The sequence below is a fragment of the Gopherus flavomarginatus genome, chromosome 6 (genome assembly GCF_025201925.1).
Source record: "Gopherus flavomarginatus isolate rGopFla2 chromosome 6, rGopFla2.mat.asm, whole genome shotgun sequence".
In the NCBI taxonomy this organism is placed as follows: domain Eukaryota; kingdom Metazoa; phylum Chordata; order Testudines; family Testudinidae; genus Gopherus; species Gopherus flavomarginatus.
Genome location: NC_066622.1, coordinates 122,576,767 through 122,603,621, shown reverse-complemented (window position 1 = coordinate 122,603,621; position 26,855 = coordinate 122,576,767).

Below are 26,855 nucleotides of genomic sequence, written 5' to 3'. Positions count from 1 at the left end.
ACAATTCTCTCCTTATATGACAACATGTTTTTGAAGATGTTTTAATTAAACGTACGTTTTAATTAAACGTACAGAAAAATGTGAATATTAATGCGCAGTCAGTATTTGAATGAATTTGGTTATATTATGTGGGCTGCTTGATGGGAGATGATATACCTACAGCAAGCAAGCACACAGCCAAGAAAGGCAAGGCAGGTAGGCAGGCAGACAAAGCAAGCAGGCAGGAATTTCAGTTAGGAAGGATTATTTATTGTTGTTTATCTGGATAGCACCAACAGCATGCTAAATACTCTACAGACACTTAATATAAGTTTCCTGACCCAAAGAGTTTATGATCTAAGATACTGATGCTGTGAATGCAAGCACTCCCCTACTCCTGTGTAGACTCTGTGAGGGAATAAGGTTTAGTTGTGATATCCTTTTGTAGGATCAGGGCCTTCATAGACAACATGCAAATACAAGAAGAGGGAAAGCGATGCAAGGAAAAGCAGTGTGAATGAACAATGGATATTAGCCCAGTGGCTGAGAGAGAGACTGTGGAGGGACAGAAATCCTGCTCTCTTGGACAGTCGATTCTGCCCCGTGTAACTCTCTCAGGTGCTGTGCATGATTTTTGTGGAGGGGTGAAGTGAAGTTCCCCCTTAGAGAAAAATATCTGAAATGTATAGTCAGCAGCCCTCCATCACCTGTGAGAGACAATCCCATATGGTGATGGATGTCAGCATTTCTTATGAAAGCTTGGAAAGCTGGGTTAGATAAATCCTAGCATACAAGGAAATACTTCCGCTTAAATTACAATTTTTGTCTGAAAACTACTGTAATATATACTAGTAAAGTGTAGAAGAGTCTTCTTTTCAACATTTTTCTCCCAAGGAATCAACATGAAGGAATTGTCTCTCAGTCAGAATAGCGAAGCTAAAAGAATGAATGAGTTGCCATAGCAATCTTTTGTTCCGATAGGATTTCCTTCTGTTCACAGTGCCACTTGCCTTCCCTTTTTACAGCTAGAAGTACAGTTCCCAATCTTTGAAATTCCCCCCAGCACCCAAATGTCAAGTGAACTTTATGGATTTTACTGAGTTTCTCTGCCTTTCTGAAAGTCTGAATCAGGGAAGTTCTACAGGCATAGATGATAATTTCAGCCTCTCACCAAGCTGCCACTTTCACTCATTTTCAAAGCAATCCAAAAGGCTTCAGTTGTGCAACTCCTGCTGATGTTAAATGGAGTTTGTGCAACTTCATCTCTGCATGGGGCTTTGAAAAATGGAGGAATTATTGTTTTCAGTTGATACTACTCATCTTTAAAACTGCCTCTTGATTTTAAATGTATTCTTTGCAGTGAATGCAGCTGTGACTAATCTTTGCTATGCATTTGAATCTGGGGTGAATTGGCTTTGCCTGCCAAAGGGAAGGAGTAACAAAGAGAGAGGACCTTGAAAAATGAGAGAGAAGCCGAATCTTTAACTGAAAAGTTCCTTTCACTAACTGCTAGGTAATACACTGTATTAGCAGCAGTAGGAGTATTTTCCACATTATGTGCATACATGTCAAGGTGTGGGAAATGAGAAAGGAATTACAGTAGGTCCTGAAGTCAGAGGCAAAGAATACAGGAATGCATGGAGGCATTCGTATCTTAAATTTAATCAGAGTATTGTTTTTCCTCTGGGAAATTTTGACTTTTCATCAAAAAAATGAAAATAAAAAAATTTCTGCTGAAAACTGGCAGATTTTCCAGAAAACATCTATAAAAGGTGCTATAAACATCTCCATTTTACCCCTTTCCTGCGCAAACCTCTGGACTATGAACTTGTACTAATGGGAGAATTCTTACCAAGGGACTGAGAACCTGCCAATGATTTGGAAGCAACCAGAGACTTAACAAGCCAGCAGTTTATTCCATCACTGCTATAAACCTGATCCAAGAACTTTGCATTTATTGTATGTATCGGATTCCTTTAGCCAGTTTTAACTCTCACTTTTTCTTTCTTCCTTTCTTCTTATAAATAAACCTTTAGATACTAAAGGATTGGCATTTTTATTGGGTAAGATTTGAGTTATATATTGACCTGGGTACGTGGCTGGTCCTTTGGGATCAGAAGAACCCTTTTGTTTGATGAAATTGGTTTTAAAAAAACAATCTCTAAGTTTAGTGTTTTTGTTGGTGAAACAAGGACTGGAATGCCTAAGGACACTGCTTTTCTCACTTCTTGTTAGCCAGTGTGGTGAAACAGAAGTTTACTTTTGTTGCATGTTTGGTACGTCTTATGGAAGAATAACCACCATTTTGGGTGTGTCTCTGCCCTATTTCTCAGCATTTTGTCCTGAATTTTCAGTTGTGACCCACAGAGACACAGTGACAGAAAGACAGGGAGTTAAAATTTAAAAAAAAAATATGTATTGATGTATGTTGCAGTGATAATTGTCAATTACACCTAAGAGTCAGTGACAGTTCTAACTTGCTTACATTGTAAAAGGGAAATATTTTGCATTTCAACATATAGTGTTAAATTTATCCCATAATATGCATTTTCATCATCACTATTATTAATAATTTGCAATCATATAGCTGATTCTATCGAAAGATCTCAAATCAGCTTGCATTTTCCATTTTACAGCTGAGAAAACAGCCACAGAAGACCCACCTCTGAGCAACTGCTTAGTGCCTCCTGAGATAGGTTCAGCTCCCTCAAATCCCACTGAGGCTAAGGGCTGGTCTACACTGGGGATCGAGGTCAATGTAAGATACGCAACTTCAGCTATGAGAATAGCGTAGCTGATTTCAACTTATCTCCCGTCCTCATGGCGCAGGATCGATCCGCTTCCGCCTCTCACCCTGGTGGAGTTCCAGAGTTGACAGGGAGCACGGCGGGGACTGATTTATCATGTGTAGATGAGACACAATAAATTGATCCTTGATAAATCGATCGCTACCCGGTGGGTAGTGTGGATGTACCCTAAATAACCTGCCTGGGGTCAGACAGAAAGTTAATAGAATTGCTGGGGATAGAACCTAGATCTTTTGATTTGCAATCCTGTGTCTTAACCTTCATCAAGTGCCAAAAATAAAGTTATATTAACTGTATCATGGGAGAAGTTTGTCCCCCAAATGCATTCGGAAACCAAGAACGATTCTTTAATGTTTTAAATTTAATTTTTTTTATTTAATTAGCAAATGGAAAGAATTATCAGGATTCAGTATAAGCCTATGCAACTGTCACACATCATTAGAATACTTTCTCCCTTAGGGTAATTGTATGCAGCAACCACTGTCACTGCAATGCATTATCAATTAGCATATGCAATGTCCTAAAACAGCATAGTTGAATAGCCACTAGTTCATGAGTTATTGGAAAATATAGGATCATGGGATACAACATTATACAACAGATAACAGCTTTCAAGTATGTGAAAGGTCGTTACAAGGAGTAGGGAGAAAAATTGTTGTTCTTAATCTGAGGACAGGACAAGAAGCAATGGGCTTAAATTGCAGCAAGGGAGGTTTAGATTGGACATAAGAAAAACTTCCTAACTGGTTAAGCACTGGAATAAATTGCCTAGGGAGATTGTGGAGTTTCTATCATTAGAAATTTTTAAGACCAGGTTAGACAAAGAATGGTCTAGATAATACTTAGTCCTGCCATGTGCAAGGACTGGACTAGATGTCCTTTTGAGGTCCCTTCCAGTCCTATGATTCTATGATCACAAATGCATTATAAATTAGCATATGCAAATTATATTTTGGTTAAAAAAAAACCAGCTTGCTTAGTGAGCAGGGGCGGCTCTAGGTATTTTGCCGCCTCAAGCATGGCAGGCAAGCTGCCTTCGACGGCTTGCCTGCGGGAGGTCGCTGGTCCCGTGGATTCGGCGGAACACCTGCGGGAGGTTGCTGGTCCCGTGGATTCGGCGGAACACCTGCGGGAGGTTGCTGGTCCCGTGGATTCGGCGGCATGCCTGCGGGAGGTTGCTGGTCCCGTGGATTCGGCGGCATGCCTGCGGGAGGTCCGCTGAAGCCGTGGGACCAGCGGACCCTCCGCAGGCGTGCCACCAAGGCAACCTTTGGGATACATATTTGGGATATATTTGTACCTCCCACACTTTTTTGATAAATAAAAATGTTTTTCATGCTAAATCAATTTTTTTCCTCTAAACTAAGTACATGTGCCTATGTGACGATGTCCTAAAACAACATAGTCGGAAAATCACTAGTTCATGGAAACCTATATGCTCATGTGGTACATTACTTCATGAATGTGGGTGAAGGTTAATCACACAACATGAAAAAGGTAAACACTGTTGTATCTCATTTTGATCCAATTCCTGGTCTTATTGGCATCTACAGCAATTTTTATCTTTGAAACTAGGATACCAGCAGCATCTACTACAACAACTAGTATGTCACAAGTTATTTTGCTACTCTTATCATAGGAAGTATTTAAAAAAATGTGTGCAATAAATGCAACCTCGTAAACACCCTTTCCTAAATAGTGTTGTGAAGCTTAATTCATTCACTAATTTGAGAACCTGGGATGATAAGATCTATATATGTGCAAAGTACAATGCAACATAAAATATTTATACAACTCCTTTGAGAATTACAAGCACTGGACATCTTAGCAGGCTCAGGAACCCAAAGCACTTTGGTGATTTGCTTAGGAACCTACAGCTTCATCTTAACTTATGCAATGTTTATTCTGCATGTCTTTGAAATTGATGTGGCTTGGGCTAAAGATGCTCTTCAAAGAGAAACCATTACTTGAAGTTATTTTTCTTTTCTTTCTGCTTAAAGCTAAGTTTTGAATTGAACTTATCTTTGAGTAGATAAAAAGAGTAGTCTGGGTATATAAATGGTAATATAAATACTGCATCGTGTCTATGTAAGACAGGTGGTCATTGCATACAAACATGTTTTTATATTCACGCTTGATCTCTCAAACAACAAAAAGTTCAGACTCTGTTGTAAAATGGGCTTTACAAAACAGATTTTGATAATTCACTTGAAATTACCAAGCATGATGTCACTAAACAGCATCTTATGGAAGAGTGAGAATCGAAATTACATTCAATTTTTCTTTCTGAAAATATATATATGGTCAAGACTTTCCAAAAAGATTGCTGATTTTCGATTCCCCAGATTTTTGGTTGAGATACATTAAAGGACCCTGATTTGGGAGGGAGGGGTGCAAAGGGAGGAATTCAGAACCATCTGAAAATCAAGTCCTTTAAAGGCTGCCTCACATTGGGCACCCAAAAATAGAGGCACTCAAGATCACTAGTAACTTTTGAAAAGCTTGGCCCTAAATATATGTTTAAAGCGAGCCATTTAACAATAGGAACAAGACAATACTATTTAACATCTAATAACAGCAATAAGACAAAGTGTAGTAAGAATGTATAATGCCTCTACCTAAGTAGTGGTAACAAGAGGTACCTGAATTAAAATGTATGGGGTTTTTTTGGTTGGTTGGTTTTTAAAGAGATGGTTGTCATATCCTGAACTAAATAAACCCAGGGGTGAAAGGCAAGGGAGACTATTAGACCAGTTTATAGTTATTTATGGAGGTAACAAAAAGCAGCTTCAAGTTATTATCATAATGAAAGGTCCTCTCACTTCTCAACCCTGATCAGTTACCATAAATCCATTAACTCTGATTGGCTACTACCTTAAGTATTCCCCATTCATGGACCTGATGTAACATCCATCAAAGTCAATAGGAGCCTCTCCATTTATTTCAGCGGGCTTTGGATCAGGCCCCATGCGCTCACCTATCCCTAAAGGTAACAAGAGCTATTTTCATCATTAGTCTATGGTTAATTTCCCAGTGCCATACTTGTTTTATCGTTATTTTTAGTGCAGTAGCACTCAAAATGACCTTTGAAATACACAGTCCCTACCCTGCAGAGAGCAAGATCAGAAGACATCTAGCCATTGTCTTGACATCCCACATTGCACTCTGTATTTTGTGGGTTTAGGTATTATTATCATTAACGCCATGCTGTGTTGGCTTTTACTGCCTATCACAGTGGTTGTCAGCTATTTTAAATCGCGGGTCACTTCTTGAAACAGAGATCCTCATCTGGGCCCTCGTCCTTGCCAAACTTCCAATCTTAACTCCACACCTTGCCAGAGGCAATTATAACACTTGTTTCAATGCAAAGTTAGTATAAGGACACTGGGAGGGAGGACAGGTGAAAATAATCTCACTTTAATGCAGTTGGTGCAGAGTTTCGTTACCACCCCTCATATCTGTGCTGTTTATTTACTGCTTTCTCGGCATAGAATTTGACATGAGTTAATACTGAACTTTTCCGTTGCTCTAATCTTTCCAGGTTATGATGCTATTGGGTTCCATCCTCCTTTGTGTTTACTGCTAGAGCTGAACAGAGAAAGATCATTCTATTTCATGGAAAATTTTGATATTTTGAAATGTGGTTTTGTTTCAGTTTGCAGCAAAATCCAAAAATGAAAATTTTCTCCTTAATTGAGAATAGAGCGCTCACTTCAAGGCAGTCCATATGATGCGCTATCCCAGAGTTGGGGGCCCTGGAAGCCCTCGTGCCCCCAACTCCAAGGCAGTCCATATTTTTTTCTGACTAGCTCTATTTACTACTTCTTCTAGTTTGTCTCATCTTCAGATTTGTTTGCAAAGAAATTTCCAAAAATGACACAAATGAAGCAGCCACAAGATGCTGAGAGGTGCTGACTTTGTTTGAGTAGCTCAAACAAACCTCTGGAAAGCATTACAGTCCTGGATTAAACTCCAGCTTCACTACTTGAAGGCTGAAAAATGCTTTACCATTGAGAAAAAGGCAGTTTGATGGACCACTTGAAAGCATTCTAGGGAATGGGCAAGCAAATGATCATAGATTTAGCACTGCTGATGTATACATATAGCTTCATGCAAGTAGGGATCATAAAGTTATAAATTAGGGGGCTGGTCCTTAAGTAGTTGAAGATCTGGTCTGATATTTTTTACATATGAACTGCCACATTTTTCTAAACTGGATTTATTGCTGGGGTCCCTCTTTCTTCTGGTCTTCTTGGCAGAGTTACCTGGAAGCATCACAGATGCTTTGATTGACTTGCTTTTGTGATCCTGCTATTACTCTACAGGAAAGGCTACAATGATTCCTTTCTTTGGTGGAAGCACCTGTCTAAAGTGACATTGAGGAGAGAAAGAGCTGTGTCCAAAACGAATGCTAGAAATAGAGATTAAATTTCATAGCTGCTGCCAATAAATGGAATGCCCCAAATCGCTGCAGACTCTGTATTTTTGTACGATGCAGAGCATACTTGATACGACTAGTGGAGAAATAGCACTGCTCTACAGCCAAAATGATTCTGAAATAAATGTAGTCCAACTTTACTAATTCTGGGTCACTGAGAACGAAAATGATGCTTAAAATTGTTGATTGGTTCTAGTTTTCAAGATATGCTATTGGGTCAGTATATACTACCCTTGACTTGGGAATGGCGGAGGATAAGTGAGTTATAAAGGGAAGGGATCTCAATTTAAACCAGAAATGACTAAAATACATCTTTGACTGGATCTAGGAATAAATCTATGACTGGGTTTGGACAGTACTTGCTTTTTAGGCAAAACAATGAATGATGCAATCTGAAGCTGGTATTGCATCATACATGATATGAATTGCATCATGTTATTTCTAGAAGTCATGGATGATGCAATCATAATGAAGCTTACATCACTTTGCTGAACAAATTGCCCTATATCAGCTCTAGAAATCATACAGTGTCATGCTCTCTTATTTGTCAGTGTTTGATTTTGCAAAGGGACACATTTCTGTTTAGCCAAAGTGAGCAGAGATGCCTCGTACTTGTGTGAACAGTGGAGATAACTTCTGCTATGTTTGTGGTGAAGTGACTTTTGCATCACAAAAGCGCAATATAACCACTATGGTTAAGAAAGCCTATCACCTTTATTTTGGCTGCAAAATTGGAGAGCAGGACAAGAGGTGGGCCCCACACATATGCTGCAACACTTGTGCAACAAATCTTTGCCAGTGGTTGAACAGGAAAAGGAAATTTATGCCTTTTGCAGTGCCAATGATTTAGAGAGAGCCAACAGATCATACCAGCAATTGTTACTTCTGCATGGTGCCTCCAGTTGGGAAAGGTGTGTCAAAGAAGAAAAAGTGGACTGTGCATTATCCAAACATTCCATCAGCTATACGCCCAGTACCCCACGGAGAAGGACTGCCGGTTCCGGGTGCACCAGAATCATTCTCACTTGAGTCAGACGAGGAAGAGGAAGAGGATGAAACTTCTGGTCCTGAACCATCAATGTCACAGGACCCACATTTTCTCTCATCCTCCTCCTCTGAACCACACCTCATAACACAAGGTGAACTGAATGACCTTGTCAGGGATTTGGAACTACCCAAGAGTAAGGCAGAGCTGTTGGGCTCCAGACTACAGCAGTGGAATCTCCTGGCAGGCTATCAGGGCAAATGGAGCCCATCAATGCTTGCAGACTATTGCTGGTCAGTGACAAGAGATGCTCCATTTAATGAATACAAGAGACAAGCCAAGAAGCGTCGAGTAGACACTGAATAGGACTAAACTACATACATAATAGTTTTTTGCCTTTTGTTTCATAATAAATTTTATTTATATAACCCTTTTGTTGATTTTTAAAGTGTTACATAAACAGGACAGGTGGAATTATCATGTAAAGCAACCATAAACACATGAAAAGACCTAGGTTTACAATTTATGATTAAAACTCTACTATTTACACAATATACATAGACATAAAATGTAAAATCTTAAATATCTTAGAAACAGTAGCCAATCAGTTGTTTTAATTGTCATATTTGAATTCAGCACATCAAAATACATAATAAATATCACATTTTATCTCTGAAGCAGATGACATCTCAAAAATTGTAGACCAGTGTAGTTTCATCCCAAGCAGTCACCCAAGATATTTAAATTCCACATAAGAGGAAAAAAGCAAGCTCAGTAAATAATGTGGAGTGAATTTAATGCTTCACCACAAACCTGAAATGAACAACCCATTTCAGCCTCAGGCTCCATTCTAAGATAAAACTGTTTGAAGTCTATTAACACATCTCAAATTGAATAATTAATTATTTCTTTGCCTTTGCTCCCCTTCCAGTCAAAAGAGATAATGAAGAATCTATTACCACCCCCCCAAAAACAAACAAACAAAAACCAGAATATTAAAGAAACATAGAAAGGCATAATATTTCTAAATACCCATCCTTTGTAATCTTAAGCACTAAAGAATAGAGAGAGAGCCAGATCCTCAGCTGGCATAAGGATAGCTTCTCTGAAGTCAATACAGCTACATTAATTTACATCAGCTGAGGCTCTGGCCCACTATGTCTAGAATACAGCAAAATAAAAAGGGTTAGACAGAATTCTAGCCTTGAATAGTATATATTGCATAATCATCTCTCAGAACATACAGATATGACAATCAAAACAGTTCATATCTTGCAAAATAATTCTTGCTGTGAAAGGAGGAATTGTTATATGCCTGAGCTCATGAGCCTACCAGTCAAAAGAATAACTTGTCAGACACTTATCATTAACATAAATAAACAGAAAGATTTCCTTGGGAACTCAGTGGACATATATGCCTATTGAATGCAAAAGTAAAGCTAGTGGCTCCAAATCTTTTAGTGCATTTCTTACTGTCAGCGGCTTAAAGGGAGGTGGTATGCTCTCCATTTTATATTGCTAAGTGGAAAATAGGATCTATATGGTACTAAAGAGAAAGGAGAGATAATGAGACATTCTACATTCAAATATCTGTTACTCATATGGCTGTCAATCATGTATATCCAAACCTAACACTGTGTAACATTTACCCATTCAGTCACACTACAGATATCTGTAATTCTCATATCCATTCTGTTAGACTAGGACACTGGCTTCAAATCTAACTTGTTTTTTTCTCAGCAATATGTTTGATGTGCAAACCAGCTAGGAGAAAACTGCACACCTCCCAGTTTGGTATGTTTACATTGCAATTGGGAGAGTTGATTGCAACAGCACACATGGACATACCCAAGCTAGCTTTGATCGACCTAAATCAAAGCTTGATCTAGGTTGATCAAAGCTATCTCAGGTAAGTCTACATATGCTGAAATCACATCTCCAGGTTGTAATGTAGAACCTCCTATTGATGGATCCTAGCTCATAACCATGCTGGGAGTTAAGAATACTAAAGACAGGGTGGAGTTAAGTCGAGCTGGTCAGAAATTTGCCAATGGAACTTTTTTCTGCTGGAAAATTATAATCTGTCAAAAATGAAATGTTTCATGCAAATATGTCGATTTCAATGAAAGTTCATTTTGAAAGAAAAGCTTGGAAAAAAGCATTTCAGCCTTTTTTGAACATTTAGTCTTATGAAAAGTTTCAGAGTTTGATACTGAAATGGAACAAAAAGAAAATAAAACACTTCTTTTCAGCTTGGGGCATTCCCCACAAAACAAAAAAATCCAATTACTTCTCTGCTGTCAAGCTAAGACTTTACAAAGGGATGGATAGCAAAGAATGCCCAAGAGCTGCAATCACTGCAAATGTGAAAGGATGTTTGCTCCACAGAGAGAAGGCAAATGCATAGGGATGATATTATTGCTTTTTGTTTTTAAAGTGTGGGTATGATCCCAAAAGTAACTGTAAATTTAGCACCTTCATATTGACCAGATCTGTTCATCATGTATATTCTGAGTCAACTCTGCTGACTTCAGTGTCAAAGACAAATTCCTAGAACTTGCGATTTCTATTAGCCTTACAGAGCCGATGCATCTATTGGAGGGAGAGTTGGGTTCTATTCTGGCTTGTGCATTATCAACAAAATTGTTAATTAAGTTCCAGTTGCAGAATCTTTGTCACTATTGATGATATATAAACCAGAACAACAGTTTGATTTTCAAAATCCAGTGTGAGTTGTCAGCGCTAGCAGAAAGTACATTCTTTATACCTGTAAAATGATCGTTTACGCTGAAGTCATTAGGGGCAAGGTCCTGAGCTAGTATACATGAGCATAGTTCTGTGATTGCTGAGTGGAGATTCAGCAATTTACACCAACTGAGGATCTGGTCCAATAAATATGGATTTTTTATTGTCACTCTTCAGACTACAACTTTCAAGAGCATAGCTCAGTAGAAATGGGACTCTTATTTAAAAACAGGACAACAAACAAGCTGGAACATTCCCAATATTTTAGAGACTATAGTTGTATTGGGGCATAAAATGGCATTCCAAACCACAGCTCATGGCTTCTTATTTTAAAAAAAATTCCACATCTCTGAGCAACAGCTATTTTAAAGTAGATGCTGAAATGTTTTCATTACAAAGGGGCTATATGCTTTTCATTTCATTTTTCAATGAGAAAATAATGAAATAAAATATTGTTACTCAATCTAGGAACCCAAAGTTGGTCCTCAGAGGGGAGAGGTGGGTTTGCAGATAAATTCTCTTGCTTAAAAAGAAACAAAAAACTCCCCAACCTGTATCATCATTCTTGTGGTTAGAAGGTGACCCTTTGCATTGCATTGAGGCATCCCTAATAGGGCTGTAGGAAGTCTGCAGATCTCAGAGGCTTGCTGCTGCCCCTTTTACTAGTAGGAATCAGAGCTATTTCCCTTTAACGTCTGCTTATTTCTGCAGTGATTTACGCTCCAGTGGGCACAGGACAAATCACAGTCACTGATCAATATTCCATCAATAAAATCCACAGAAAAAATGTGCAATCAAGATTATCTTTGGGTTGTGATTGCATTAAAAAACCTTCGGACACGTTTGCACCATGATATATCTAAGTTGCCCTTAGTTCAAACTCCTGTGGAAGTGGATTATTCTTATGCAGCAAAAGGAGACTGCGGTGCAGTCTCTTGATAGGGGGAGCAGGCCACTGCAACTTTTGCCATTGGTGCACAAAGATCTCCACTGAGGTCTGGTCATACGTGACTTGAGTCACTGTGGCAAAAGAATGGGGCTGGTGAGCGAAACACGTCCCTGAATGTAGAAGTGAGACCAGGGAAATTCAGGAGGGGAGGAGAGGTTGAGCAGAACCAGAGAGTTGGCAAAGGGGGAGAAAAGCAGAATCAGGAGTAACAGGGGAAGAAGAACTAGGAGCAAAATCCTGGTCTTATGAAATCAATGGATTTTTGCCATTGACGTCAGTGGGGCCAAGATTTGACTTGAGATGGGTCAATCTTGAAACTTGGATGAAACCCTGGTGTCTAAACAACTCACCCAAGATTTCAAGACTTTTTTGGGGTAAAACTAGGATGTCTGATCATGCAGCCACCTATAAATATTTGAATTTAAAGTATTTTTCTATTTTAACCTGTTTCAGTTAACTAGTCTTTTATTTTGTACATATAAATAATGAATATTTTGTGTGCATTTATGTGGCATCCCAAGGTAAAGAATAAATATTTGATATGAGCAAAAAATGTTCTGATGGTCAATATAGGCAAAAGATTGTGAGACTGGATCAGAAAAGGAAGAAAAGTTGAGAACTCTTGGGAAAAAAAAGGGGATAAAACACATTAGCAAAATGCTATCAAGACATTTCGATCATTACAATGTGATTTGGTGTTTTACATTTTTTCTGCACCAAACACAATGTTGGAATAATTAGTTACCCCTCACATTTATATCATCACCAAAAATAGTGAGGGAAGAGAGGGATAGATTATTGTAAGGCTGACTGTATCCCTCATAATTTGAGGACATAGCTGTTTTCATGTCTCCGAAGTCTTTTTTGGAATAGCAGTTTTCTTCTCTTTTCTCTATTTTTTCTACAATAATATTTTAAAGAAAAACTCAGGTATAAGGGGGGAAAGTTTCCCATCTCTGAATTAATGGAAAGGGCAGCCAGATGGAAGAATAATAAAGCTTTATTACTTACACAGGAATTCTATAGTGAGCCTAATCAAATGCATTTCAAAGAATACTTTTACAAGCATTTTACAGATACTGTAAATCTATTACACTGTTATAGTGCAATCTCAGTGCAGGAACCTCTAGGTTCAGGTTACCGCTATCTCCATATCTAATTAAAGTTAAAATAAATGCTCCCTTTAGAATAAATTAAGAGCATGAAACATTTCTGAGCCTTGGAAACTTTGACAGAAATCCTGTTATAGTTATGGGCTGCATTTTTAACAGAAATGTTCTTTTGTGCACAGAGACTGAAACTCAGAGTAATGTTAGGTTCTTCAGTAATACTCAACAATAAGTGGGTAATCATCATAATTCCTTTGGCATTCATTGGAACAACAACATTAATTATGATGAACACACTTAGAATTAATTTGAATGTAGTACAGAATTATGTAGGAATCCCCCCTTGTGTAGTTTTAATTGATATTCTCTTCAGAACTGATATCCTCTGTGATACTGTGGTGGGTATCCACAGTAATACTCTTTATACACACTTACAGAAGAGAAAGTGGGATCTTTTGCCAGCTTCAGTGTGGTATTTGCCTACAGCAGTATTGGTTTCTCATAACACAATGTTATGTGGCTTTCTCTACAGGGCACAATTGTGGTTAACTGAAGTAGGATCTGAGTATATAAATCACAGGGTGAGATTCTGCTCTTAGTTACACCAGAGTAACCTGCATCAGTATCCGTGAAGTTACTTTGCATTTGCACTGGTGCAACTGAAAGCCAATGTATCTGATCAAACAGAGTCAAATTCTGCCTTTAAGTTACAGCCATATAACTTCTTGTAAGCAAGACATGAGAAGTAATTCTTCCACTCTACTCAGAACTGAAAAGGCATCAATGGAGTATGGTGTCCTGCTCTGGGCACCACACTCTGGGAAAGGCATGGAAAAATGGGTGAAAGTTCAGGGAAGAGCAACAAAAAGGATTAAAGATTTAGAAAACATGACCTATGACAGTGGTGGGCAACCTGCAGCCTATCCGAGTAATCCACTGTCTGGCCACAAGACAGTTTGTTTACATTGGCGGTTCTCAGGCACGATCGCCTGCACTCCCCAGTGGGCGCGGTTCCCTGTTCCCAGCCAATAGGAGCTGTGGAAAGCGGCGGCCAGCATGTCCCTGCTGCCTGCGCCACTTCTTGCAGCTCCCATTGGCCGGGAATGGTGAACCGCGGCCACTGGGAGCTACAAGCGGCTGTGTCTGTGGATGGTCAATGTAAACAAACTGTCTTGCGGCCCACCCGCCGATTACCCTGACAGGTCGCAGCTTGCCTACCACTGACCCATGAGGAAAGATTGAAATAATTGAGATTGTTTAGTCAGGAGAAGAGAAGACTGAGGAGGGACATGATAACAGTCTTCAAATAAGTAAGTTTGTTAGAAAGAGAAGAGTGATAAATTATTCTCCTTAACTGATGAGGACATGACAGGAAGTAATGAGATTAAAATGCACCAAGGGAGATTTAGGTTAGATGTTAGGAAAATCTTCCCAACTGTCAGGGTAGTTAAGCACTGGAACAAATTGCCTAGGGAGGTTGTAGAATCTATCGCTGGATGTTTTTAAGAGCAGGTTTGACAAACACCTGTCAGGAATAGTCTAGATAATACTTAGTTCTGACCCGGCACAGGGGACTGGACTGGATGACCTATTGAGGTCCCTTCCAGTCCTACATTTCTATGTTTCTATAATTCATTGTAATTGTACAGCTGGAACAGAAGCCAGAATTGGACATTAGTGTGTCAGTCTAGCTGTCGATTGGACCTGATCCAAAATCAACTAAAGGCAATGGGAGTCTTTCCAATGATTCCAATAATTGTCTGATACATTAGTACAAATCTGGAATGACTGTTGTGAAGTTACATCAGATTGACACCAGTGTAACCGAGTGCAGAATTGGCCCAGTGGGCTCCATTGTGGAGTTACTCTGGATTTATCCAGTGCCCCTGAGGTGCGGGAGTCCCTAAGTGTGTGCGTTGCAGAATGAGTCCACCCCACACTCATGCCTCCCTCAGCTCCTGTCCCCTGGGGCTAGGCCCAGTTCCCCACTCCATACACTGTGATCTGGCACACAGGATCACAGTGCCAGCCAGGTTTGGCAGAGGGGTGGCTGGGCCAAACGTGAGGTGTGCTGCGAGTCTGTGTGCCAAGTCACAACACCTGAAGCGGGGAGCAGACCACCACCCCATGAGACAGGAGCTGCGGGAGCTACCACTGCTCGGTGAATTTTTTTTAAATTTTTTTTAAGTACTTCGTCATTTCATTTCATATTATTTCACATTTGTAAAAAAACAAAAACAAAAAACCAAACAACAAAAAAGAAAACAGAGCTCTACCAACATCCCACAGTAGGGTTTTCTAGCCTGGTAGTTTGCAAGATGTGAAACCTAAAATAGTTGTACGCAGTGTTGTTGTAGCCATGTAGTTCCAGGATATTAAAGAGACAAGATGGGTCAGATAATATCTTTTATTGGACCAGCTTCTGCTTTCAAGCTGCACAGAGCTCTTCGTCAGGTCTACGAAAGGTACTCCAAGCGTCATAGTTAAATACAAGATCAAACAGATAGCTTAACATAAGTAGTTAGCACATATTCTAAGGGATGGCCTGTTAACACCCCTGTAGTCATAGGACAAAAAGAGGAGGGTTAGTAAGTTACAGATAGTTGTAATAAGCCATAAATACAGTGTATTTATTAAGACCATGATTTTCAGTGCCTTCAAACAACCCCCCAACCTCTCCAAGCTCATCATCAGAAGCAAACTCCTCACAGACAGGACATACCAACTCAAAGAGGCAGCAGACCTTGCCGGAAAAACAGATGCAAAACCTGCAGCCATATTTCCACTGCTACAATGGATCAACACCCCCCAAAATACATCCTTCAAGATCCATAGGTTCTACACATGCCTATCAAAACAGGTGGTGTATCTCATTCATGCACTAAATACCCCAACAACAACTACGTGGGTCAACTGACATGGGAAAATGATAAAAGGACAAAACCACCACATCACTTGTGGGTGAACACTTTTCTCAAAACAATCATTCTATAGCTGACCTGTCAGTCCTCATTCTCGGAGGAAACCTGCACAACACTTTTAAAAGATGAGTCTGGGAGCTTAAATTCATAACTTTGCAAAACACTAAAAATCACGAGACATTCCGAGACCTGAAGAAGTCTATGTAGCTCAAAAGCTTCTCTCTCTCACCAGCTGAAGTTGATCCAGTAAAAGAGACTACCCAACTCACCTTGCCTTCCTAAACTTAAAATATTATTCTGATTATACTCTTTGCTTTCCCATCCACAATGCCAGAAAGATTTTTAGCAGCCAATATTCTTAGAGATTAATGTATTATAATGTTTGAAAGCTGTGATTATTAGTTCTCAGATGATGTACATCATTGGCTCTTGATCTACAGGAAAGGAGACTGTGGCCACTAGACTTTAGAATTGATCTTAAGGGAGTAAAAGCAATCACAATGACTTGGCTTTAAAGAGTGGATGTCATCTAATTTACTCCATTATATTGTTTCTGAATTTTAATTACATAAAACTTCACAGTTCTAATAATTTCTCTATATATTTTTAAGTAGTTGCACCTTAGCTATACTCTCTCTTTCAGCAGTCTGCTTGTGTTCTATCATAAGAATTTCCTACCTTTTTATCTGACAAGAGCTACAACTGCCCAGTGAAATAAAAATCTAAATCTGGATCAGACTCAAACAGCGGGCTAGATCCTCAGCTGTTATAAGCTGGCACAGCTCCATTGAAATCAATGCCAATTTAAATCCGCTGAAGGTCTGACATAGTATCTTCTTATCCATCTTTACCAGTAGCTGTTACTACTTTCAGTATATTTGGGCAAGACAAGCAAACTCCTGCTTAAATTCTGAAATATATTTATTTGCCAAATTATTTACTTGCTCATGCAAAAACTGCAGGATTATCAGACAGTGGTGTAAATTTGTAGTTCTGCACATTGTAAACAACTGTGGATCAAATTGACTAATGAATTTAACTGATGTGGAATAAGAAGCTGCTTTGCATTGTGAGCTGGAACTATACCAACTCATTTACTTAATAAGCAGCCTTCACTTTGACGAAATGCCACAGGCCGTATGAAATTACCAGTAACACACACACAAAATTGGTTGTGTAGTCTGTTCCTTCATCTGACATGTTGTTGCATCCTTTAATACAGGCAAGACAAAAGGCAAAGCAAAAGAAAGAAAACATTGAGGATGGCACACTAATGCTAAAGCAAAAATAAGCACCATGGTCTCACAAGGATTTCTAGGCTACATTACAGGGAATAACTACATTATTAAAATTTTCTGGGCATCTATCAAATATATGTCTAAACACCATCTTTATGCACTATGTAGTCTGTGTCTGTACAGAGAAGGCAAAGCTTATGGGTAAAACAAAACAGTAAATACTGGAAATCCTTGCTATTACTTCTATCCTAATCTTCAGCAGTTTTGTGCTCTGCCTGATCCTGGCCAGCCGTGTGCCAATCACGTCCTGTAACTCAAGTCAAAACAGCCTACGGGTTGCAGCATCAGGGTTACACTGGTTGCTAATGTCCCCAAAGGTTCGTAGAGCAGCTGGAGATTGCCGGGATTTAAAGAGGATCTGGTCATACCCTCTTTTTCAAAACCACACCCCATATGCCATTTGCAAGGAAAGGCTGGCATAGAAACCATAATGCTGGTCTTCTACCATCAGGGAATCACACTAAAGTGGAGTGGTTCTTCCGCTGCTGACTATGCCAGCACCAGGAGCAATTTGTTTCAGCAAAACAGGATAGGGGAGAATCTGGACCTTAGTACAGAGGAATTCTTGTTTGTATAACTTTTCTTATTTCTAAAGTGTCCCCTTCCCACCACCACCTGACAAACCACTGGGAGTGCCAAACAACATCACAAAGGCAAATTAAAATACAGGAAAACACCCTGTATGAGTCAAACAGTTACAATCAAATAAGAGGGACCAATATGGAAAAATGCTGCAAAAAAAGTTAGCCACAATAAAAAACATATTGAATTTTAAAGCCTTCGGGTGTTCTTTAAACGTGGGGAGAGACGGACAGAGATGGAGTTTTTGGGGATGAAGAGGAAAGAATTCCTACCACAACAAAGGAAAATCACCTGCCAATTTTCTGAGTATTCAAGTTGCATGAATGTTTGGAAATAGCATAAAAAGCATGAAAACTGGCCTTCACCACAGTAACTTTTTAAAAGAGCCTTCATAGGGTTCTTTGCTATGCATAACATGTCATCATGTACCCTTAATTAATTTAATGAGAAGCCAGCTGGCTCCTTCCATCTTCAGACCCAATCTGACTTCTGCATAAATATTGAGAATTCTAAGTGCTTATTTAACCAGAAGGCGCTGCATGAGACATTCTGGGAAACCATAGTATAAAATACTGTATTTTTACTATTCTAGAAAACTTGATTAAGTCCTAACTAAATAACACCAGAACACCACCACCACTCCTCTTGAAAAAAGAACATCCTTGCTCTATTATACTGGCTATATAATATGTTTTTAAAATTTTGCATTATTATTATGATTATATAAATTGAGTTAGAATCTAGAAGCCCTAGTAGTGCTAGGTGCTATACAAATACAAAAGAAAAAGGCAGACCCTGCCCCAGAAAGCTTACAATCTAGTACACATATTCAGTTAAAGAATCTATTTCATTATCTGAGATGGCTGAATGTTTACAAAGAACCATCCTGTATGTTTGGCAAATAGTAAACATTGGGTCATCTGGAACGCATTTTCTTCAATTCACTGCAAATACATTAAACACCTAAAACCTAGGAAATTCAAAGATTTCAGAGCAGGTTTTAAAAAGTTGCTTTCAATTTTGGAAAATTGGTATAATTTAACTTGGAATTACAATAAGTGCCAAGAAGACAAAAATGGTTGCATCTTGATGGACAATAGATAGAGTATGGAAATTCAACAATGGTGAAGCTGCAGAACAAAGTAAAATCTTTTGTCTACCTAGGAAGCTTGATCAGTGTGAACGGCTCCATCAAGGATGAGATATAAAAAAGATGTGAGTTAACTACAAAGGCTGCAGAGAAGTTGATGAAATTAGGGATTAATAAAAACATTACATTTGGCAGCAAAGTGAAAATTTATGAACTCCCCCTACTAACACTATTACTCTATGGTCTGGAAACAGCTGCAGTAAATGAAACAGATATCAGAAGGCTGGAGGCAGTAGAGATGAGAGTTCTTTGGAAGATGGCAGGTGGAAAGTGGAATAATATTAAAGCAAATGAAAAAGCTAGCAGGATGTGGGTACCGGATTGGCTTCAACTGAAAAGATTGTGACAGCGTAGACACAACAGAAGACAGCTGATAGCATGGCAAAGAAAATAATGTGACCACAACCAAGGACAATCAGACTTAGAGGCCGGTCACTGATTAATTGTCAGGATGTTGTATGCAGGGACATGACCAAGCTGGACTTAATGGAAGAACAAGCCATGGACATAAATGAATGATGACTACCTACTGTATCCCTTATCTGTAAAGACGCTTTGTAATGAGAAATGATTCCCCTATTACATACAACACTATGAATACCTTAATATGGTTCACTGTATACTATTGTTACAACAGCAGATTTAACACAGGTATTTGGGATCCTTAATTGGTTTTATGAGCTGTAAGATCACAACAAAATATGCAGTACATACTGCACTGGAAAACCTGTTGACCCACAAATAGCCAACTGGTTCTTAATATGATATATGCATTGCAGCATTTAGCTCTAGCAGTTTTGACTGGAGCGTAACTTAAATGCAACTGTTGTAGCCTGAAAATATGTCCATGTCCATCGGGGCAAATGTGGAAATACAATTGACCTATTTCAAAGCTTTTATTCCAAAGACAGGTGAGAAATGATGAAGTCCGCTGAGAACAATGTTACACTCTGCTGGGCTCTGTAATTAAGGGAATTGATAGAGCTTACTTTGTTGATATAGTGGAATGTAGCACTGTCGTATGTATTAGTAAATTCTTTCTGTTTGTGTAGGTAGATGCAGTGAGGAACTATACTTACTGCGGTGTAGTTCTAGGCCACAAGATGGCTCCAAGCACTTGCATTCAGGGTTAATAAATTTTCAGCATGTGCACTTGACATAATTTCATTAAATGAGGAGTAGTGAAATACTTTAATGTTCAGAATAACTGTCTAATTAGGCATAAACATGAGACAACTATAGGCAGTAACTAAAGAGAAATGTTAATTTTTTTGCATAGAGGTTTAAATATGATATTCATACAAGATAATTATATGATTACATCAAAAGACTGTTTGTAATTCTTTTGAGCTGTATTCTTCGAAGTTTCTTTTGCCCATTGAAGCCCTCTTTAAGGTAAGAAACCATCACCATTAGAATGACTAGTAGTTATTTAGGCACCAAACTCTCAATAGTTGCACTCAGCATATCCAGACCAAAAGCCAAATTCGAGTTGCCATGTGCATCAAAACATTTTCTATCTTGATTCTGGTTCCCTGTACAAAAATCCTTCATGACCAGAATAATAGAGGAGATGTTCAAAGTTTATGTCTATGGTTAAGGATTATGTAGTATATATACACACCTGTGCAATGCAATGTGTAGACTCTATGATCTGGCAGTGGCAATTAAATGTCTCCACCTGCACAGGATATTCTGATTCCTAGCAGGAAAACATTGTGTGGTAGTGGTAGATTTACAGCCAGAATAGAGGTGTTTTTTCAGTGATGTGGCCATTTCAAAACTATTTCCATAAGCAGACAGCTGTCCTGAACTATGTAAAAATGTATATACTGCAAGAACATGCAGCCCAAGAAACAGGTTTTCTTGGCAAAATTTTGCAGGTTTTATGCAAAATTAATTTGCTAGATACATGAATAAACTTGTATGCACAGCAGACAATCACTTGATGATGTCTTAAAAAGTTCTGTCCCATGGGAATTCTGTAACTACATAGAAGTCTTTAGCTAATTCAGTAGGATAAATCCCTCAGTAAAGTAAACTGTGAAAGTCTGAGGTACAACTTGTTTGCTGCCATTTCTCCGAGAATAGATCCCTAGGAATCCTTCTGTCCTGATTGCCACATATGTCAATCAGCACTGGAGGGAGTGATGTCTGGATGACTTCCTGAGTATGTACAGGGAATCCTAAATATGAGGCAGGTGTGTGTGTGAGAAAGAGTGAGGTTTCCCACAGTGGCTGCTCAGTCAGTTGGTCAGGCAGCCATACAGAAGAGAGTGAGGGACAGTAGTCCCAAAGTTAAAGAATGAATAGCTCCAGTATCACTGAAGGAAAGAAGCCCAGGGAGAGAAGGACTACAAAATAATGCAGTTGAAAGGCGTGAGTTTGGTTCAACTGGCCATTTCCTTTGTTTCTAACTTGTCAGGGCTCACTCCAGCAATTCTTTTGCTTTGTGCCACATTCAAACAGACCTAATGCCCAAAGGAAAACTCATTTTGCATCAAAACTGTTAAGATTTGTTTGATTCAAATGAAAAGCTTGGCCTAAGTTCACTGAAAATATTTTCAAACCTTAGCAAATTATTTGACAAACTTGGGCTGAATAAAAAAAATCAAACTAAGTGAGACTTTGGTTTCAGAGTTCATTCCAAACATCTTGCATGATTTTGATGGAGAATTGATATTCTTGTCTTCTGACATTTTTTTGCTCTGAAGTATACAGGTCACTTAGAAGTAGCAGCAAATAGGGCTGTATGGCAGGCCTTTTTAACAATGGGCCCAATTTTCCCTTTGTGAAAGTACAGTTTCCATTGCCTTTAATAACAGTTGCAACAGTGTAAACAAATGTAGAATAAATTCAGCTCTGTTATGCCTATATATAACAAGAGCAATTTAAATAAAGTAACTTTCATTTGGTGGCTTCAGTCGAGTGAAGTAATTAAACGGAAAGGCTTAGTGAAATGATGCCACATTTATGTAAGTGAAAGATACAGCAGAGTATGTCCCATAGGGAGCAAGATTGTCTCAGGTATTCTAGTTGTTTTTGCCAAGTCTCTCAATATCTATGCTTGGCTTTCCACTCTGGAGGACCTCTTTGATATGTTCACATATGCTCACAGCTAAATTATACTTGCAAATATTGTGTTAGTCACTTTTTTCTGTTAATTAACAGGTGGTGCTGGCTCTGGCCCGCTTCCTATGATATAAATGTATAACCATATAGTTTTTCTCTTCACAACCATCTGAAACCATACCTCAGTTAGTATGCCTCCTCTCTATGATCTTATATAAGCAAAAATACAAAGTACTTCATTCTAGAGTGAATTTTAGTAACTAAGGAATGACTTATATAGGTCTGAAAGTTCTCCCATGAGATATTTGTCCATAAACGTAAGGATTTAGCCAGAAATAAATGACATGAAGAAACGTATTCCACATTTTCCATAATTTTCACTGCTTATAGTTCTGGTTTTGATAAATAACCTGAACTAACAGATGGTACATTGTGTTAGCCTTGTTTCATCTACAAGGCTATGCACAAAGTTCATTCCCAGGCTATGGTGACAAAATTGTTCTAGGATGCATGTGAAATGAGTTGGTGGCGGCATTCCAGTTCCTGGGTATTCACATCACTTAACATCACCATCTCAGATCCTGGTCTTGCACTGAGAAGGTGTGGGTGGATTCCTGTGGCCAGACCTTGACTTCAAGGCTCTGGGTGGACACAGGGGTCTGCCTGCACAGTTCTCAATGCAGGGTCAGGGTCTCAATTTGCGTTAACTAATACCCTTGTTGGCAAACTCACATTAGAGGCGTAGGGCCAGGTTATGAAATTCCTCTTACCCCTCAAGATGGTCCTTTAACTCTAGATTCAATCACATTAGCAGGGCAGTGTAGGGAAATTTACACCGCTCCTGTCCAAGCGGTACATGTTCTGTGCATAAACTGGCCTCGAATTTCTAGTGCTATCAATCCCTTTCACCCTCATTAAAATCACTAACTATGTAATGGGAGAGGAAAGGCCAGAAAGTAGACTGGAAAAATGCTCAACCTTCAGACTACAGAATTTTTCAACAAATAGTTTTTCTGTTAAAAAATGCTGGTTCATTGAAAGCAAAACTTGGAATGGTAAAAGGACAGTTTTTGATTTTTTTTCTAAAAATGTTCATGGAAAAGTTTTGAAGTTGTTAAAGTGTGACATTTTAATGTTTGCAAAAGGAAAAGTTCAATTTTCTTGGTTCAAAATGACTCTGTTTTAAAAATTTAAGTTAATTTACAGTTAAAAAACTTGTTTCATAAGAAAAAAAGGTCAACATAAAAATGAATACTTCAATTGACCCAAACCTATTTATGTTTTTTGGAGATTTTCAGTTTGAGAAAATTTGAGATTTTATATTTTTGTTCCATTTTGGGATGGGATTGATTATTTTTTTTTCCAAAATCTTGAACATTTTCCCAGAACAGAAAAATAGTTTCCCATCTAGATCTACTTAGGACTTAGTTCCTCACATGAAAAAGTTTTCGCAGTTATGACCTCCCATGTTTATAGCCATGCCGTGTGGACAAGGAGATAGTAATTTCTGTTTAGTGGTAGGATATTAGCAGAAACCACAGGGTTAAATACAGGAACAATGCAATTGAAATCAATGAAATCTCCTTAAAGCAGGGCTGAATTTGATATATTAACTTTAATGACAACCTTGCATTGTTACCCAAAAATCAATGCTAGTGGAATCTGACTTAAGAATGTTTAAATCCTCATCACATAAAACCACTATACTGTTAAAGAACTTCTGTTCATGGTGCTTCCAATTTAGAAGAAGTCAATTTACTGAGAAACAACACCTTGTCAGTTGCAGAGATGTGAAGAGAGAGACTGAGAAAGAAAAAATGGAAATCAGAGCCTTTGCATAGCCCTCAACTGTAAACAAGAGTATCCTTTTCACTTCATTTTATTTATGTATCTGTTTATTGTTATTGTGATTGATTTGACCATTTTTGATTCTGCTCTAAGACTCAGGAAGATAAGACTCATCCTCCCCTGAATTAACCCAAATACTGATACCTCAAATCTCCCTCTCCTGTAGATAGATTTGGTGAAACCACAAGGAACTGCTGGGAGCACAGCACTGAGGCAACAATACTAAAGCGAAGACTGAAAGAGCTGTTTGAACCTGATTTCCTGTGCCACTTACAGCAGTTAGTGTTTCATTAGGGTTGAACTATTTTGTTCTTGCTTTCTACTCAAAGGTGATTTTTTTTAGAGTCATTATTATTTACTATTTACATTGCAGTCATGGACCAGGACTGCACTAAGCTAGGTGCACATAGAATTAAAAAAATGGTTCCTGCCCCAAAGAGCTTCGAATCTAAATATAATCAAAATCCACAGAACTGCTTTAAATTATTCAAGCATGTGGAAACAAGTCATGTTTAGGGTGACCAAACAGCAAATGTTAAAAATCGGTTGGGTGGGGGGGGGGGGTAATAGGAGTCTATATAAGAAAAAGATCCAAAAATTGGGACTGTCCCTATAAAATTAGGACATCTGGTCACCCTAGTCACATTTCACAGCATAAGATATTTTCACTTAGTTACCACCCCTTCCTTTTCCAACCCCATTCTGAAACTACAAAATGTGTAATCCCCATTCATTTTATTAGCCATCCTTTGTTTTCAGTACAATAATCCTAATAATGAGTCACACCGTGGCATAAGTTTTTAAGCAGAAACCTTTGGGCAGGCACAATGACAAGGAAAATACATTACTCAAGATACCACTGACACCTTAGATGCCTGTTCATTCTACACCAATGTGTAAGGTCCTGATGCAAAGCCCATGTTGATTCCAGTCAGTGGAAAGACTCCATTGACTTCAATGGGCTTTAATTCAGGCTCTCAGGTTTTTACTCTTTTGCAATGATGTGGAGATGAGAGTAGCTTCGAAATAATAAACTTCATTCAGAATTCTGGGTGCTCTTATCTATGATTCACCATTACCCTTCTTGCCTCCAGAGACAGAAAGATTCGCTTGCGCTTGATTGGATGTCAGCTCCCTGACATCACCAGTCTGTTAGCCACCCCAACAATCTCCTCAGGGCTCTGCCAGCCTTTACTTTGCCTTGCAGGTTAACAGTAGATGAACTTTAGCCCCTGAATTCTTCTGAAAGCAGCCCCTTGTAGTATCCAGCCCCTGTCAATGGACATTCACAGAAATTACCAGGTTTGCTGTCCCCAAGAGAACAGTATATGCACAACTTGGGTGGTACAACTCAGGATCAGGCCCTTTAAAACATCATAGCACTGAGATATAGTGAAAACAATCATAAGTTTATTATCAAAGGCTAAGATTTAAGAGATAGTAAATAAAAATAGAATCATAAATTGTTACATATAAAACAAAAACATAAAACGCAAACCTGAGTCTACATTTATCATTAGTTATCTTTCCTATATTATAAAGTAGATTTTCCCCCCAAGGATTCAGTCTTTCATGGAGTTAGCTGGTTTTCAGTTAGCCAGGATTCATGAATATCAGTGAATGAATAACAAAATGTTTTTTTTTTTTGCTTCTCCTTTTTGTCCACAGAATCAGCATGGCCTTCCCTCCCTCCCTCCCTACTCCATGGTTCCCTTCCTGGTGTGTTGGTTCCAAGGTGCCTTTCACATTTTCATGTTGAGTCCATATGCAAAACAGGGCTTTGATTGTGTTGGCTTACAATGAACCAAGGCAGACTGGCGATTCTACATTCCTTTGTCAGGCAAAACCTGCTTGTCCTCCATGCCTAGGACACAGATTTAAAAAATCTTTTTGGTACTGTACACAAGCGGACTCACCCCTGCGGCACCTCCTGCTGGTCTCTCAGGGAATTAGCTCATTCCAGCATCCAGAGTGCCCTCTGCAGGCCAGTGATCTGCCAGTCCTCTGGCCCCTATGTCCCTCCCTGGACCCTGGTGCCTCTTTTAACTGGGGTGCTGCCCCTTGGCAGTACCCCACTAATCTGGGTCTCCCCTCCCTGGGGAACCCCCAACCCACTATCCCCACTTTGCCTCAGTTTTGGCTACTGCCCAGTCTCCATCTAGCCCCTGTTCACTGGGGCAGACTGCAGTATCAGCCACTCATCAAACCTGCTGCCTTTGCCTACCTCTGGGCTGCCCCCTGCAACCCCCAGTCCCTCTTGGCCTTATGCTAGGCCACAGCTTAGGGCTTTCCAGGCAGGAGCTCCCCAGCTCCTCTGCCTTTCCTCAGCCCTGCTTCACTCAGGTACCCTGTGTCTAACTCCCTGCAGCCAGGCCCTTCTCCCTTCTACAAGCAGAGGGAGACTGTTTGCTCCTGGCTTCCCTGGCCTTCTTATAAGGCCTTGTTGCTCAGTTTGAGGCGTGGCCCCAGCTGCAGCCACTTCCCCCCATCAGCCAGGGTTTTACCTTGCCCTCTGCAGGGCTTTTCCAATCCCTTCCAAGCTGGAGCGGGTGGTCACCCTGCTACAGGTACATATACACAACTCCTTAAATATCATCCGTACATACATCTTAATAATTGAATTGGTACCTCACATGATATTTTTTACAGATAAATACTACGAAAGTGGTGTGCTAGGTGCAGAGAGTTTGTCAGGCCTGTTAGGAGTTGCAGACACAGAATAGTGAATCCTCTACCAGCTGGCACCAATGGGCCTTTGTCTCATAAATTCCTTTGGGAATTGCCCAGCTATGAGAATGTAGCTTCCAATTCCTCATGGAAGACAAACTCTGATTTTTATCTTTCAAAGAAAGATAAAAACATTTATATTGATTATCCTGTAGACTGGTTTCTTCTTCTTGCTTCTCATTAGTGATTGTACATGGCAGCGATTTAATTCTCCTCTGGCACAGAAAGTTTCAAAATATGTAGGA